This window comes from Herpailurus yagouaroundi, unplaced genomic scaffold, assembly GCF_014898765.1.
Source record: "Herpailurus yagouaroundi ecotype Mexico unplaced genomic scaffold, PumYag 141, whole genome shotgun sequence".
NCBI classification, from domain to species: domain Eukaryota; kingdom Metazoa; phylum Chordata; class Mammalia; order Carnivora; family Felidae; genus Herpailurus; species Herpailurus yagouaroundi.
This window is the reverse complement of record NW_024412396.1, coordinates 31764217-31782829: the sequence shown is the minus strand read 5'-3', so window position 1 is coordinate 31782829 and position 18613 is coordinate 31764217. Positions and strand designations below refer to the sequence as shown.

General features: G+C 38.1%; 1 protein-coding gene across 3 annotated transcripts in view; it reads right to left on the bottom strand.

Annotated features, from left to right (window-relative positions):
• The window catches only part of FBXO34 (F-box protein 34), a 90581-nt gene that overhangs the window by 48601 nt on the left and 23367 nt on the right, over window positions 1-18613 (bottom strand). The window contains exon 1 of one of the 3 annotated variants that reach the window (XM_040477219.1): window positions 177-200. The exons of the other annotated variants lie outside the window; for them this stretch is intronic. The gene's annotated coding sequence lies outside the window, so the exon portion shown is untranslated. Of the gene's footprint in view, window positions 1-176; window positions 201-18613 lie in introns of those variants that run through there. 3 annotated transcript variants of the gene reach the window in all.

The window sequence follows — 18613 nt, the reverse complement described above, 5'->3', positions numbered from 1 at the left end:
TAGTGAAAACAAGAATCTAACATTTTCCCATTTAAATTCATGGACCCCTGAAGCTTTTAAAATGTAATCATTCTGAAACAGAGATCTGCATCATTAAAGAGGCATTAGAGATCACTTGGTTCATCTCTTCTTTTTAAAGATAAGGGAACTAAGGAAGAATTGATGGTATAGCTCACCTGAAGTATCTTGACTGCAAATCACTGGGTTCTCTTTATGTATAGTAAACTACTGTTTTCTTTTGAAAACCCGAACTTCACACCTAGCAATACTTAGCACTTACCTCAAGCTTGCAACTCAGTTTCAGCATCTGTAAAATGAAGATAATAACCCAAATATGGAAGAACCTTAACGTGAAAATCATATTTAAAATTCCATGTTAAAGTACTACAGCAGTACTTTTAAAGGTAAGGCTATTTATCAATGAACTCCGTAAAATATGAGACAAGTTGTCCTTGCTCCTTGGTATACCTTAAGCATCGTTGAATTCTGACTTATTTAACACATTAACTATTTATTTTATGCTGCTAACTGTATCTCCCAAAGGATAAACTGACCCTAAAAATAAGCCACTTCAAGTAGAAAATGATATGCTTAGTACAGAAAGTATTGGCTTTAGAGTCACACTACTATAAGATAAATGTCTGTAATTCTAGGTAAAATACTTGTTTTCTCTGGTCCTCCATTTCTGAATCAGTAAGATAGGAATAAATGCTAACAACCGTATCTGATTGCCAAGAAGGTCATTAAGTGTCAGTCCTTCTCTTAAAGGGGTCAATGAGGAATAGAAGATAACCTTGTAAAGCAGTGAGAACATTTGTTTTCTCCTCCTTCATCACTTGATACAGTTATTTAAAATAAGTTGGGGGCACCTGGGTGGCTCAGTTGGTTAGCATCCTGATCCCCGATTTCAGCTCAGGTCAAGATCTCACAGTCGTGAGATGGAGCCCCTAGTCTGCGTCAGGCTCCGCGCTGGGCGTGGAGCATGCTTAAGAGTGTCTCTCTCCCTCCCTCTGCCCATGCCCCGTGCGCACTCGCACTCACGCTCTCGCTCTCTCTCAAAAAAATAAAATAAAATAGGAATAAGGACCGCAGAAATAATATCCTCCTTTAATGGTCAGAATAGAATCTCTCAGCAATCTAAAACAGAGCCACTCAAATAGCCAGCAATTCTTTCCATAGAAAATCCTTGTTTAAAAATAAATTACACAATAAAGATTGTATTACTGTGCACTGAAAAAAGGAAGAAGATTAAAACTAAAGACCATTCCCAAATTTTTACACAGACAATAGTAAACAAACGTTTGGAGGACAAGAGTCACACAATTTAAACATGTAAGCACTTAAACATGCAAGTGAAAAAATAAATGCCAATAGAGGTAAGGCCACTAAACTTTTTCCACAAAAATTGTTTTCTTTTCCTCCACAAAAAGAAATCAGGTGGTTGACTGTAGACATGTCAAAGTTATAGTGACAAATTTGCAAACATTTTAGTTGACTAGGAACAGAAAATACAGTAGGTAGTCAAAGGGAACACAAAAGGCTCATAGAACAAAGCAGATCTGTTAAACACTAGGGGCGGAAAAATGAGCCATTATCTGCCATGCCCTCCTGTTGCACCCTTTTATTTGTAGTCATAACTGCAAGCTGTTTTAAAGACAATGGCAATGTTATTAAGGGTACCTTCATGCTGTGCCAAAGCACATACAGCAATTCAGAACAATCAGTCTTACTTTCATGAGAGCAAAAGTTGTGGCCAAATGAAATGGGTGGATACCATATTAAACAATCTTGGAATTAGCTAATAGGATATAGGAAAAAATGATCCTAATGCAGATGCTAAATTCTCTTCCTTCTTTACACAATAAAAATTTTTTATTATCTGAAAAGCACTCGGGGAGGAAGGTTCCATTTAGTAAGACCTAAATATGGCCTGTTTTTAAACACAAAGATGTTTATTATTTCCTTGCATAATCCATAAACTTAAAATATGTGCTGGATACTAGATGCAACGTTATAACTTTCAAAAGGATGCTGTGTAGAAACAACTAAGTGGAAACCTTTAAATATAACACTGCAACTCTACAGAAAACCATGTGTTTCACAAATATTTCACAGAAGTAGAAATTCACTGCAGGCGACAAGTAGCAACATAAAACTTGGTTAGTAGGAGTACTCCACTGTTCTTACACAGATTTAAAATGTGGCACTTTATCTGTCATTGTGGCTTGTCGATATTTTATTCAATCTACATTAATTACATTACTTCATGCTTTATTAACGGACTTCAAAGCAAAATCAGAAGAAGTATAAAAAAGACATTCAATAAGGCTATGACTTTATAACCACACCAACACGGCCTTATACATACACACAGTACACAGTAGTGTATGAAGTGTAGTAGAGGAAAAATGGGGTCTAAAATTCAGGCCTGGGAGAAATCCTATTCAGTGAAAATTTTTATGAAACATTTTTCATAGGTTGTTTTTAAAACTCATATTTTTGAAACCCTCTTTCCAGATGCAATTCTAATGCATTAATTAGAATTTATATTTTATATCAATTAATAGCTAGTGTGAGAGAAGTCTATTGCTCACACTAAACTGAAAGGGGAGTGTCTTCTCAGATGAGCTATTTTTAAAAGAATCCCAAGGATTTAAGCTCTTCTTGGGCACTTCCTCAGATACAGCCTTAGTGTGCCAAGAACCATTCAACATCATTTTTGCCACAAAGAACAAAAACCAAGTAGGTAAAACCCATATTTTGTAATAAACCTCATAAATATATTTTGCAAAACAAACCAGTCTCACACAGCTCCAAACCTACAAAGATGATTACAATAAAAATGGGTCGGCCTCTAAATTATTTGCAATTTACAGTGATTTTAGACAAAATCATTTTATCATTATTTAAGAGTGAGGCCATATTTTTCCATTTTCTTAAGTTTGTATTTTAATTACAGTTAGTTAACACAATAGTGTTACATTAGTTTCGGCATACAATATAGTAATTCAATAGTTCCATACATCACCCTGTGCTCATCACAACAAGTGTACTCCTTAATTTCGGAGGCCATACATTTAAACTTCTCCAGCAATTTAGGGTAAGAATGAGGTAAGAAAGCACTACAAAAAAACAAAACAGAGGTATATCTCATGTTTTAAAATGGCATTCCGAAAAAAACTGCCCAAGTCAAATTTTTGAACTAGCTTCTATTTTCCTCTTCATCTCTAAAAACCTAACTGTGTAACACTCCCTGCCCCTCTCTGGGTGGTGGGGGGAAGGGGGGAGGGAGGGGGGAATAAAAAATAATAAAAACATGTACAGTGCTGCAAACCTATTCTAAGTTATACAAGTAGTAAATTATTTTTAAAACAAAATAAAATATAAATGAGAAAATTCTGTTTTCTGTATTTGTGACCTACTTAAAGGTCAAAAGAAAACTGAATAGAACATAGAAGACTAATCAACCCTTCATTTCAATCAAACCCCCACACCTCACCCACCCTCACAACTTTGAAGTACAGGAACTCTGCTATTCTCTTGACATTTGTGGAAGCTGCAGTTTGGCATATTTTGTTTGTTGCTTTTGTTTTGCAATTAACTGCTATGGATCAAAGAAAAAAATCATTCAAAAAGAAAATTATTCAAGTTCACAATAAAATAAAGTGGTAGGTGAATACGGGAATCCTGAAATATGGAAGAATTCATTGAAAGTTTCCCCTCACTACAAATGACTTAAGATTATGTCTAATTAGTACCCAAACTTACATATTCTGAAAGATATTTTCATGGACAAGAAAGACAGTGATGCTGTTTATAAGACAGGGGCTGGTGCTTCAAGCATTAGAGATAATCTGCTATTCCCAACATAAAAAATACAGCACTCAAGGCTAGCAGATTTTTTTAAGTTTTTCATAATAGAATGAGGTTACCATCGTAAAAATTAAATTCACAAACATAAACACACACCTAAAGGTAATTTCATCAGAACTGAGACATATACCTCTCTCATATTAAACAATATCATCACTTTAGCAGCAGACAAGTCACTGTAACTAAGCAATAAATCCAAATACTATTCTTTCCCTTGAGAATCACCTTGCTTATTTTTCTGATGTAAAATTCTAATTTGTTTAATATATGCAAATACCTACACATTCTTTATAAATACCCGTTACTGAGGCCTTCTTAAACCCAAATATTAGGGGCGCCTGGGTGGCACAGTCGGTTAAGCGTCCGACTTCAGCCAGGTCACGATCTTGCGGTCCGTGAGTTCGAGCCCCGCGTCAGGCTCTGGGCTGATGGCTCAGAGCCTGGAGCTTGTTTCCGATTCTGTGTCTCCCTCTCTCTCTGCCCCTCCCCCGTTCATGCTCTGTCTCTCTCTGTCCCAAAAATAAATAAACGTTGAAAAAAAAAATTAAAAAAAAAAAAAAACCCCAAATATTAAATGAGGTGATATTTCTCCATGATTTAGCTTCATCATAAAAATTTTCCTCCAGGTTCTGTCTGAAATCTATCAAGATACCTAAATTTGATTATTGTACTAGTATGTGGTACTTCTCACATTAAAATTACTTTATAGCATCAATCCATTAAAAAACAAAAACAAAAAACTGACCCTTAGTCAGGTACAAAATCAGTCATTCTCAAAATGCCAATTCTCCTCAAAAGATTAAGCATGCAATTTTACAGTGACAAAGTCTATGTTATTCAGGGAAGTCACAGTAGTTGAATTTCATATATGTCAAAACCCTCATTTCAGATGCCACCTTAACTCCAAATCTAGTATTACAGGAAGGAGAACATCATTTGTTAGGAAAACCTCACAAAATCCTCCTCCTTACTGTGGAAATAACCAGAAAAGAGGTTCTATATCTTCCAACACCTACTGAGGGTGGTATCAGATTCCTGGAAAGTGGCATAAAATTTGTTTATCACAAGGACATACAGAGGTTTAGAAATATGGGACTTGTTCATTGCTTTATTCTTCTAAGAATCAAAGATGGAGAACAGAGTAAAAATTCTAAGTCTAAAAGCAAATGCATAAAATACTCAGCTATGAAGTCCAGTTTTGTAATGTTACCAACAAGCAAGTTCTGAGAACTAAGTAAGCAATTATAATTAACACACTTATTTACCTAAAACCTAATCTTCAGTATTAATTCAGCTCCTGGCAACATTAACAAAATATTTCAGTTCCTAGCTTTAAAAGAAAAAACAAAAAACTAGATTGTTTCAAGTTAGGTGTTTTAATGCATTTTGATAATAGCTCCTCAAAGTTGGTCTTTCCAAAATCATGAACAATCATCACTGAACACTTAGTATTTCCCAAGCCTTAAATGAGGCCCAAAGGACAAATAAATAAGACAAACACCATCCTAGTCCTCCTATGGTGCTGACATTCTAACAGAGAAGACAGAAAAATAGTTACGTAACGAGTAAGAACTAAAACTAACTATGTAAAACTCTTGGAAGAAACTGGGCAATGAATCTTCTTGAATTAGGCAATGGTTTCTTACATATGACACCAAAAGTACAAGCAACAGAAGAAAAAACAGACTCCACCAAATTTAAAATGTTAAATTTTAACTATCAAGAAAGTGAAAAACACAACCTCCCACAATGGGAGAAAATACTTGCAAATTATGTATCTGATAAGGAATCTGTATCTAGAAGATATAATGAATTCTTGTAACCCAGTAATACAAAGACAACCCAATTAAATACTGGGGAAAGGAAATAAATAATTTCTCCAAAGATATACTACTAATAAACACATGAATAAATGCCCAACATCATTAGCTATCAGGAAAATGCAAATCAAAACCACAATGAGATTACTTCACACCCTCCAGAATGGCAAGAATTGAAAAGTGAAAATAAATGTTAGCAAGGACATGGATAAATTGGAAATCTTCATATACTGGTATTAGAAATGTAAAAAGTATACAGCAGCATTGGAAAACAATTTGGCAGTTTTTCAAAAGGTTAAACATAGAGTTACCATACGACCCAGCAATTTCACTCTTAAAGATGTATAAATTCAAGAAATGAAAACATACGTCCACATAAAAACCTGTACATGGATGTTCACAATACCATTATTCCTAACAGCCAGAAAGTGGAAACAACCTAAATGTCCATCAATTGATGAACAAATAAACTGTGTATATCCATACAACGGAATACTATTCAACCATAAAAAGAAATGACTTACTGGTATGTACTAGAACATGGATGAACCTTGAAAACATTATGCAAAATGAAAGAAAACAAACACAAAAGATCACACACATGGTTCTATTTATATGAAACGTCCAGAAAACAACTCTTGACAGACAGAAAGCAGATTTTCTGGGAGCAGTAGAGGGTATGTGAAACGACCCCTACTGGGTATAGGGACCCTTTCTGCTATCTTCATGATAGCAAGTGGTACTCTTACGACTTGAATCAAATGCTCTAAAATTGATTTTGGTGATGGTTACATAACTCTGTGGATAGCATTGAACTGCACACTTTAAATGAGTTAACCGTGTGGTATATGAATTCTATTTCAATAAAGCTGTTACTAAAAACATAATAATAATGTTTACAAAGTACTGTGAAAAAGTACAGGGTATTAAGGAAACATATAAAAGGAACCGTAACCTAAACTGGGGAATCAGAGGAGGGTTAAATGAAGACCTGGATGCATAAGCATTTTTAAAGCATCCAAGTGCATGGTATGTCTGAATTGAATAGCTACTAGTAGCCAAGAGAATTCAAGAATGGATGGACTAGAGTGACAAGGTGGAAGAGATAGTAATAATATAGCTTACATTATTGAACCTTTACCTGTGCCAGGCACCACTTACTGCAAAGTCTTAAATACTGTATAATGAATCCTAGTAGCTCTGAGGTATGAATGGTTATTATCTCCAATTTTACAGTTAAGGAAACTGAGGCACAGTGAAGGAAAGTTAACTTGCCCAAGGTCACAGCAAGTGGTGCTAACATGACTTCAACCAAAACATCCTGGCCCCAGAGTCCTACACTTCACAACCCACCTTTCCCTGGAACTGTCTATGGACTACAACAGACATAGCTTTGTATATTCTCTCCGGTAACAGTAACCAGATTATGTTATACATTTATACACAAGTTCTTTTGGTTGAACACAAGATGAAGTACTTGAGTTTAGAAACCATGTTTTATAATACTTATTAACCTTTAAACTCTGGAATCATACTCAGCAAGGCAGGCTGATCATTCACTAGCAGTTCTGAGAACTGACACTTCCTAAAAGACTGTCTCTCAATTAACTTGGGGGGACACTTATTATCGCCATTTTGTTTGTTTGGTACGTGTGTGTGTGTGTGTGTGTGTGTGTGTGTGTGTCTCCTAAACCAACAGAGTGGAATATACTTAGAATTTGTTAGTGTTTGTGTAAGAAAGTGAATCAAGCTTAAGTTTCTAGCATGAACATCCACATGGATAACAGTGTCTACTATAGAGTCCCAGAAAAGATGGCTGGGAGAAAAATTCAGAGTTCAATTTTGGACAAATTGAGCTGGGGGAACTGAGAGACATCCAAATCAAAATGAATAACACACAATTAGATCTGTGGACCCGGTCCTCAGAAGAAAGGATCGAAGAGGTAAATTTGGAAGTTTTGGCACATAGCATGGTAAATGAAGCCATGATAAAGAAAAAAAAAAAAAAAATCCAGAAACAAAAACAAAAACAAAAAAAACTAAACGCCTAAGTAGAAAGCACAGAGAAAAAGTCTTAAGACATTGGTTTTCAAATTTGAGCAAGCATCACAATCACATGGAAGGTTTGTTAAAACATAGACGACTGGGTCCCATCCCCAGAGCTTCTGAATCAGTAGATCTGGGTAGGGCCTGAGAATTTTCACTTCTAACAAGTTCCCAGGTGATGTTGATGCTTCTGGTCTGGGGAACCACACTTGGGAGAACCAATGGCCTATAGCAAAGCCCTATAAAACTCTGTTAAAGCAGAGAATAAGGAACTTACAAAGGGGAACAAGACAAGCCTAAGAGTAAGGTAGGAAAAATACTACTACCAATTAAATTTTTACCAAGCAATCTCCTAACTGATAATCCACTGGAAACTTTTAAATTCTACTTGCAACAAGTATTTATTGAGCACTCACCATATGCCAGGCACCTCTGTTCTCTGTAACCTGTTCCTATCTTCTCTCTTGGCCTCTGAAATACCACACACTCCTCTGCTGTTCCTGTTTCTTCATTGAGCACCTATGTATCTGTTCTCTTACTCCTCTCCTTCTGTCCAGTCAAAACATTTCAAGGTTCCCTAGGATTCTGCATCTTTTCTTCATCATGCAAGCTCTCCCAGAGCAAGTTTACCTAACCCTATAACCCTGAATACCATCCAGCTGCCAATAATTCTCCCATACTTTGTCTCTAGAACCCAACTGCCTCTGGGCTTCAGATCCTATTTCCAACTGCCAACCCAACTGGACACTTACACACAAAGCCCCTTTCCATAGTTTCTCTCCAAGAAACTTAACCAGCCACCCAGAGACCCAAGCCAAGTATCTGTGGATCCTCCCCGCCCCCCCGGTTGTTGTTGAAGCTTATTTATTTTAGAAATCTCTATACCCAGTGTGGGGCTTGAAGTCACAAGCCCGAGATCAAGAGTTGCACCCTCTTCCAACCGAGCCAGCCAGGTGTCCCAGGTATCTGTTAATCTTCCTAAAGCAACTGTTCTCAACTTTAGTTGATTAGAACCTCCCTGGAAGTTTTGGGTGTTTTTTTTTTTTAAAGAATACCTCGCTTGTAGGTCTAATAATATGACAACAAAAATCTTGCGTCCTTAACACATATGCATGTAAAATGCTTAGCAAAAAATGCTGTGAGCACTCAAAACAGGTAACTTTGCTTTTATTGTTTTTTAATGTTTATTTTGAGAGAGAGAGAGAACATACATGATCTGGGGAGGAGCAGAGAGAGAGAGACGGAGAGAGGGAGAAAATCCCAAGCAGGCTCCACACTGTCAGCGCAGAGGCCGGCATGGGGCTCAAACACACAAAATGTGAGATCATGACCTGAGCCAAAATCAAGAGTCGGACACTTACCTAACTGAGCCACCTAGCCACCCCAAACAGGTAACTATCTTTATAAACACTTCAAATTTCAGCTCATCTGAGGTCTTTTCTGAATGAATCAACACTTTAAGTTGCTAATAACAAGCAACAAATGAAAACAAGGGCATCTGCGTGGTTGAGTGGGTTGAGCAACCAGCTCCTAATTTCAGCTCAGATCATGATTTCACAGTCCTTAAACTGAGCCCAGCAACAGGTTCCTCCATGAGCAAGGAGCCTTCTTAGGATTCTCTCTTTCCCCCTCTGCCCCTCTCCAGTTTGTGCACACTCTCTCACTCTCCCTGTCCCTAAAGTAAAATTAAAACATCAAGGGCCCCTGGGTGGCTCAGTTGGTTAAGTCCAACTCTTGATTTCAGCTCAGGTTATGATCTTGCGGGTTGGGAGTTTACACTCCATGTCGGGCTCTGCACTGACAGTGTGGAACCTGCTTGGAATTCTCTCTCTCTGCCCCTCCTCCCTCCCAAAATAAATAAACTTAAAAAAAATTTTTTTAATATTTATCCAATGAAAACAAAAAATTGTTTATAAGTCTCTCTAATGTAAATTTATAAAACATAGGATCAAAGTCATATTCCTACTGTTGCCAAATATCTTTTGGGTATAGATCTTTATAGTGATTCCTAAAGGGAATAGTAAAATTGTTAAATAGGTACATCACTGGAATCATGGTTGAAATTTGGCCAATGGATAAGACAACACAGACCAGTGAGTGAGGTCTGTTGTTCATACAGCCATTCAGAGACACTGGTGAGCCATAAATGGAAAAAAAGAGACACAAATATATTCAAACAAGCTAATAAAGAGAAGCCCATTATATGACACAGTTTGCAAATGAGACATCCAACTCTGTAGTGATATCAAAAAAAACTTGCACCTCTCCTCTTTAGTGTTATTTTGTATTTTGAGTATTTTCAAAAGAGAATGATGAAGATTTAAAATAGCCGCTATCTGCCAAAGTATAATGCTTTGTTTGTGTCTCCTGTCCAATGTTAGCAAATCTACTTTTTCTTGACAAGACATGCAGAAATGGGCAAATGCTGAGTTAGTATGTTCATTTAAGCATACAGAATTCTGCCATTTTCACCCCCGATGGCCAGTTTCTTAAAACCTGAGCACAACAGGACAACTAGAAAATAGCCTGGAATATGTCAGAACACCAAGGAATAAAAGCTGCCAAAAATTGCAACTAAAATAAAGGACAACGGTTGGTTTTATTTGGTTGGTTGTTTGCTTTAGCTGAACAAATTAATTTGTCTTACAAATGAAATAAGTTACATATTTTAAAATTAAAATGTGTATCCAAATACCACTAGAGTATATAAACATTTTTTTTTTAATATTTATTTTTGAGAGAGAGAGAGAGAGACAGCATGAACGGGGGAATGGCAGCGAGAGAGGGAGACACAGAATTCGAAGCAGGCTCCAGGCTCTGAGCTGTCAGCACAGAGCCCAACGCGGGGCTCAAACTCACAAACCCATGAGATCATGACCTGATCCAAAGTCAGATGCTTAACCAAATGAGTCACCCAGGTGCCCCTATAAACACATTTAAAAAACAAAAACAAAAAAACATCCTTTCCGAAACCTGACTGCCTGGTAAGTGGAGAAGGACTTAAAGCTGTTTCCAGAAATGCAATTACTGAAGATAAGCTTTATTTACATTTATGATACAGTCATAAAGGTATTTGGACTGTGGAAAGCAGAGAAAGTTTGAAACCCCCCCTTTTTTTTAAAGAACGATACCTGTTATGTATGAAGTAAGCATATTTCCAAATAGGAGGGAAACACAGATACTGATTAGAGCTATGAAAACCTAATAATGTGGGTGAAGAGTAAAGAAAAAAGAAATTTAAAATCTTTTTTCCAGTTTTACTTTTCTAGATTTGGGAAAATCTTTAACTTTTACATTTTAAAAATGAACAAAATGTGTATATAATCTAAAGGTTACCTATTTCCAGTATGACTTTTGAGTCCTTTTTATAACCCATTCTCTAAGAGGTCACACAGCCTGAACCTCTCCAGTGGCAGAAAAGGCATTCCACCAACAAAGACTGTTCAACTTCAGAGACTTTTACCAAAGGAAGGCATAGAGTGCTTTTCCAACCTCAAAATCTAAATGCAAAAGGAAGTTTATTTAATACCATCATAGTATTAGACCCTGGTACTTTCAAGGTCACAAGTTCATGAGGGTACATAAAGCACATCTCACGTGGTTTTCAGCAGGTCACCAAGCCAGGTGACAAAACCAAGAACCTTTCTCAGGAATCCACCTTGATTCCCAGTAGGGAAAGGAACTGTGATAGTTGCAATAGCAACCAAGCAAAAGCTGCTAGTTAATTCACTTGTGAATAAATTTACTATTATACACGGATCTCCTAACAAACTACAGAAATTTAAGAAACTGATCATTGTCCTGCTTTTGTTGTTCTCCTCTGTTACATCCAACGAGTGGTATTCTATCATATCAGAATAACCCAGGCCAATGTGGGTGCCTTCTGCTCCAGGCAATGAATGTACAATGCCTTTGACTATTATACTCCACTCTGCTCCAATGTGCTCAACAGACCCCTCACATAATTTAAAAGAAAAAAAAATACTTCTCACCCACTTGGACACAGAACAAGAGCCTTCCAACAGGTCCAATGAAAGAACTCCTTTACATCAGCCCCACAGGACCCATATTAATGACAGTCTTCAAGGGAAACTGAAATTGTCTCTGTCTTTACCACCCTTGTACCCAGAATCTTCTCTAAGGGCACATCTCTTCTCAGGCAGTTACCTGGCCTAGTAAACATGGCTTCCTGCCCTTTACACTTAACATCTGCCTAGACCTGCTGGTTCTCAACACCCTTTGCCCTCTTTTACAAATGTGATTATTTTTATTTGGGGACAGGAAATGGAAGCAAGATGAGGAAGAAGGAAATTAAGGGGATTAAAAAAAAAAAGTTCTCGTGGCTTCAAAAGTTCCAAAAAATTTATAACTATGGAAATAGATAACAGGATCCAAGTTCTTCCCTTCCCAACGGCTCCCCACAGGCTACCACCTATGAAATTGGAAGCTCCAATCCTAATTTAGCTCCATGGGAGGGCCAGGGTGGGGGGAGTAACCAGTTATCAAATCCTAATTTGTGATATTTAGTAAAAACAGTAAATTATGATGTCACAGACTATTTAAATATAGTAATTTACACAAAAGACCCCCCCCAATGGTTAAGCAAAATATCACCTCAATTCCTGTAAAGCTTGGATTCTACTCTAAGAGTAGCCATTTTTTCTTCGCTCTATGACATATGAGTCACTACTTCTGAGTCTGATACTTCAGAGTTGTGGTGAGGATCAGATCCCTTAGCAGAGTACCCACTCGATAATATAATTAGACAGAATGGTCCTGTCTACTTTGTTCAAAGCAAACCAAAATTAGTGCTCACTCTTATGTAATCATTTTTCAACAACTCGGTCAGTTCTTGTAATGGTGTTAAGACATAGGTGGCATTTAACATTTTACTGAAAGAAAGAATAGCCTATGCTTAAAACGCGAGTTCTGTAAAGAGTCCTAGAAATTAACGCATATTAAAACATTTTATCGGGGCTCAGTCCGTTAAGCATCTGATTTCGGCTCAGGTCATGATCTCACTCGCGGTTTGTGAGTTAGAGCCCCGCGTTGGGCTCTGTGCTGACAGCTCAGAGCCTGGAAGCCCGCTTCAGATTCTGTGTCTCCCTCTCTCTCTCTGTGCCCCTTCCCTGCTTGTGCGCTCGCTCTCTCTCGCTCTCTCTCTCTCTCAAAAATAATGAGTAAACTTGATTATATAAAAAAAAAAAAATTTATCTATTTATCTAGGTTGTTCTATTGTATCAGAATAACATAGGCCACTGTGGGTACTTTCTACCCCAGTCAATGAATGTACAATGTCCTTGACTGTTTCTCCTACTCTACTCTGCTCCAGTATGCTCAACATATTTGTTTTCAGAGTTTATTCCAGAAAAGAAACATGAAACCATCTTGCTTAAATTAAGGAACAATAGGAGCAAACTTGCCCCAGAATCTCTTTACAAGCTCTGACACTTAGCTTCTTTGCTACTTCTTTATTCACCAGAAAGAGATATAGATGTAGTTCAAATCACAGGCAAGTCCCTTACACTTTGATGTATTTGCCCAAAGACTAGTTAGATTAGATTTAGAAAGGACCTTCCCAAAGAAGGAAAACCAATTTCTTAGCCTTTAATCAATTCTTCTTTAAACCCAGGAAATACCATACAATTTGTTTCCCATAGCTAATAAGTAACTTAGCACTACTTTATAATTATTAAGCCTATTCTAGTCAGAGTACTCAGATTAGCTGCTAGCTATGAGAAAAATAACTACTAAAAGGAGTTTCCTTGAGGAGATTCCTCTATCCCTATACTTTCCCCCAAACAAGAGATGACAATCACTTGATGTGAGCAAGGGTGTATAAATTTCTATACTATTCTTGTTTTTTTGTTTTTTGTTTTGTTTTTGTTTGTTTTTTTGCAACCAGGACCTGGCAGAATGACTACTGCAAAGAAGGGTGGCAAAAAAGAAGGGCTGTTTGGCTATCAACAAGGTAGTAATCAAAGAATACACCATCAACATTCACAAGCACATCCATGGAGTGGGTTTCAAGAAGAGTGCCCCTCGAGTACTCAAAGACATCCGGAAATTTGCCATGAAAGAGATGTGCACATGGACACCAGGTTCAACAAAGCTGTCTGGGCAAAAGGCATAAGAAATGTTCCATACCACATATGTGCGGGGTTGACCAGAAAACGTAACGAGGATAAAAATTCACCAAACAAGCTCTATACGTTGGTTACCTATGCACCTGTCACCACTCTCCAAAATCTACAGGCAATTAATGTGGGTGAGAACTAAATGCTGTCAAATAAAGGTATAAAACTGCAAAATAAATAAATAAATTTAATTTCTATACTATTAGCTAGCCTAACATCATATAAATTTCCTACACAACCAAGCAGGGGCAAGCAGAAGCTAAGTGTACTAGATGGTCCAAATGTCTGATTCTAGCTGATAAAAAGAATTCCAAAAGTCATCTCCATTTGGATGTTCTGTTATTCAAACCTAGAAGCTTAGCTGAAATACTCTTACCAGTAAACTATTTTGAGGCCTCATGAAAGAAACTGTCATTTAAGAAACCAGAAACTGCAAGAAACAAGAAGAAGAAGAAGAAGAAGAAGAAGAAGAAGAAGAAGAAGAAGAGGAGGAGGAGGAAGAAGAGAGGAGGAGGAGGAGGAGGAAGGGGAGGGAGAGGGGAAGGGGAGGAGGAGGGGGAAGAGGAGGAGGAGGAGGGGGAAGGGGAGGGAGGGGAAGGGGAGGAGGGGGAGGGGGAGGAGGAGGAGGAGGAGGAGAGAAATGGTCCTTCATGGTTGTTCTCATTAGACTTTGCATGTTTCTCTGCAACCACCTTGTCCTTCCTTGCTGCTGGAGCTATACCTACATCTTTCGACCAGTCTGTTTGCCTGGTCCCTAGTTCCCTATGGCCACCTCTGCTGCTCTGTCTTCCTAGTGGTCCAATCACTGTTTTTCTTGTACTAGGACTGACCTAATGCCCATCTTCTGCTGTACTCTGTCAGACAGCAACCACAGAGGTTGGTGGGGAAAGGGGAACAGTGGAACATGGGTTGAGGGGAAAGGGAGAACAGTGGAACACGGGTATGTGTGACATGACTCATCTGTTCTGACCATCTATTCCATAACCTGTTCTAAGACTGTGCACCCTGGCTCACTCTGACAGACCTGTTCTTGGCCCAAACTAACCCTTTAGACTAGGTATGGTTTTCCTGGCCACCAGCCTTTTACCTAAAACTTTCTAATGAAGACAGAAGAATCTCACAATTGTGACCATGCTTACAGAAAAGGAAATGAACATTCAAATGTCTCTTCCATACTTGGCACTGTGCTACGTGCTTTCTCACTCAAGACCCACCAAAGGCCACTGATACAGCCTTCATTTTACATGAGGATACAACGGAATTCCACTACCTATGTATTTCAGAAGATAAAGCTAAGTGTACTAGATACTGCGTAACATCAATAAAATTCTTTTTAATGTTGCCCTGACAGGGCTGTTTTCATTATGTGAAGAGTAGTCCACTGCAATGCCAAGGAATCTGGCTTACAACTTCTAATTAGCTATCACCTCACTTTACAAATACTGTTTCACTGGAGTGCCCGGATAGCTCAGCCGGTTCAGCGTCTCTGATTTTGGGTCAGGTCATGATCTCACGGTGTGTGGGATCAAGCCCCATGTTGGGCTCTGTGCTGACAGCACAGAGCCTGCTTGGGATTCTCTCTCTCTCTCCTTCTCTCTCTGCCCCTCCCCCACTCGCTCACACTCTCTCTCAAAATAAATAAAATATGGAGGGGGGATTAAAATATATTTTTAAAATACTGTTTCACCAAAAAGAAAAGGCCACACCTTAAATGGTAACTGGCATTATACACCTGTATAGCATTTAAATCAATTCTAAAATTTACAAAATAATAACCTTTGTATCTTCAGAATTACAAGAATATTTAGTATGCTCAATAGTTTACTAGAGAGAACAAGACATAAGAACATGTTATAAACCACAGGGATATAATCATTAAAATCCAGACTTGGAAACTCTAAAGGACCAAAAACCTGGTTTCTTTAATAAAGAAATTACCAGAAGAGGGATAAAAAAGAGGTAGTGAGGGGGAAGCTCTAAACTAAAAAGGACTTAAAAAGTCATTACCAACCAGCTGGAAGTTCGTGACCTTATGTGGATCCTGATTAAAACTAGGACATTGAGCTTTCCAGTGTCAGAGTATGGAGGAGACACTCAGAAAAGGCTCCTTGCAAGGGGAAAGAAAAGAAGGAAGAATAGGTCATTAGCCTTGGACCTCAGGTAGCTGAAGGAGAAAATGTGTTTGCTGTCTACCACATCTTTACATGTCTCAGTGACACATTTGTCCAAGTCACCAATCTGTCAAGGCAACAATCTGCCAGGTGACTGGTGGGATGAAGGTGAGGCTGACCAAGATGCATCCCCTCCCTATGCTGCCTTGTTGACTACCCAGCATGTAGCCCAGAGGGTGCAAGGAGCTGAGCATCACTGTACTCCACATCAAACTCCAGGCCACAGGAGGAAATAGAACCAAGACCCCTGAACCTAGGCCCAGGCAGTCCTCAGAGCCCTTGCCCACTCAGGAATGAAGATCAGGAGGACTGAGAATGTCACCCCTATCCCCTCCAATAGCACCCACAAGAATAGGGGTCATTGTGGTTGCAGTCTATGAGCAGGATTCCCAAATTATTGTCTTCTGTTAATAAACTGCCTTTGTGTAAGCTTTAAAAAAACTGTAACATTTGAAAAATAAATATAATAAACTAGGACATGTGAGACAACTGGAAATTTGAACAATGGATATTTGATGATATCAAGGCTTGGGGGGATAAATACACATATATTTTTTAATATATATATACATATATTTTAAAGAGTCCTTATCCTTTAAAGATACACTAGACTACAAATGAAATGACATCTGTGATTTGTCTGAAAATAACCCCAGAGGAAGAAAGTGGAAGAACAGATGAAAGAAAATTGAACACTGAGTTGATAACTGTCAAAGCTGGGTGGTAGGTACATGGGGGGTTATTACATGGATTTCATCTATTTTTATGTGCTTGAAACTTTCTGTAAATTAAAATCAAAGCACTTGGAAAATACAAATTATTTTCATGTAAATGAAGAAAAACAGGTCCTTTAAAAATGATACCACTACTTGAATATATCTGGGTTTTAGATAACGTAAAGGAATTTGATGATACTAATATGGAGAGTAAAATTCAAAAGCTAGGCAACAGAGCAATCTGTTAATTTTGTTAGGTAAAACAATGGCCCTGTGGTTATGGGGGAGAATGTGCCTTTAAAAAAAAATTTTTTTAACGTTTATTTATTATTGAGAGACCAGAGACAGAGCATGTGCATGGGACGGGCAGAGAGAGGGAGAGACACAGAATTCAAAGCAGGCTCCAGGCTCTGAGCTGTCAACACAGAGCCGGATGTGGGACTTAAACCCACAAGCTGGGAGATCGTGACCTGAGCTGAAGTTGGACGCTTCACCGACTGAGCCACCTAGGTACCCAAAAATGTCCCTTTAAAAAACACATATTGATACATTCAGCGCTAAAATGACACAATGTCTAGAATTTGGTTTAAAAATTGTTTTTAAATGGGGACAAGAATAAAAAACTATGGCAAAATGTTGAAACTAACTGATATACAGGGGCTCACTGACTACTTTTGTGTGCACCTGCATTTCAAAAAGTAAACAATAATAACAGTAACAATAATAGATTCCAAGGACTTCCTCCACTATGTGGGAGAGGAAAAAACAAAAACAAAAACAAAAAACAAGATCAATAATTCAAACTAAAACCCCCTAGTTCAAATAAGGGTCAAGTTTGGAGAGGGTAGGGAGACAGGAACAACCACACAAGAGTTTTATATAATTCACCTGAATTTCACAAATAGAAGAGTGTGGTGAGGAAAGTCTCACAGTGTTCCAATATAATGGGGGCGTACGAGAAGAAAAAAAAATTCTTTCAAGAACTATTTCCTCCTGCCAGTCCTGCCCTAGACATCGATTTAGAAAGACACTTTCAACATTTTCTGAAATCCAAGAAGTAGGACTGTCAGTGTGTTTTGCATGGGAACAAAGCTTCCCTAACATCCTGAGCACATATGATTCTGATTGTACAGAGGTTTCTGGGAATGAAAATAGTATTTTTTCATTCCTAGTTTTCTGGCTGTGCTCCAAGACTACTTTTCTTATCAAGTTATCTTTAGTAAGATCCTTTGGAGGTGGGGGAGGAGAACCTTTCAAAGACTTTTACGAAAACATTTGCACATACACATTTCAGCACTTCAAGTAATGACACCAAATGTTTTTTGAGGTTCTAAAGAGAAAAACACAATCTAAAGTTACCTAATCGTACCAAAATCTCTGCTGTGGGCAATCATCACCATATCTAAATTGCATAATTATTATTGGCAAAGAGAGAAAAAAAATTAACACCTTCTGAGAATTTATCATATGCCAAGTATCTAATATGTATTTTTAACTAAATCCTCATAACAACCCTAATAGGTGAGTATTATTATTATTATCTAAATATTACAGATGAGAAAAGTGGGCAGGCACTGAAAGGCTAAGTAACTTGTTAAGTAACCTAAGTGTAACTCAGTGGCAGAACCAGATTTGACCACGAGCACTCTGGCTCTTAACGTCTGGGCTGTTCTCTACTATACTACTCTATACCTTAAAACTTTTCACTCTAGGGGCACCTGGGTAGCGCAGTCGGTTAAGCGTCCGACTTCAGCCAGGTCACGATCTCGCGGTCCGTGAGTTCGAGCCCCGCGTCAGGCTCTGGGCTGATGGCTCAGAACCTGGAGCCTGTTTCCGATTCTGTGTCTCCC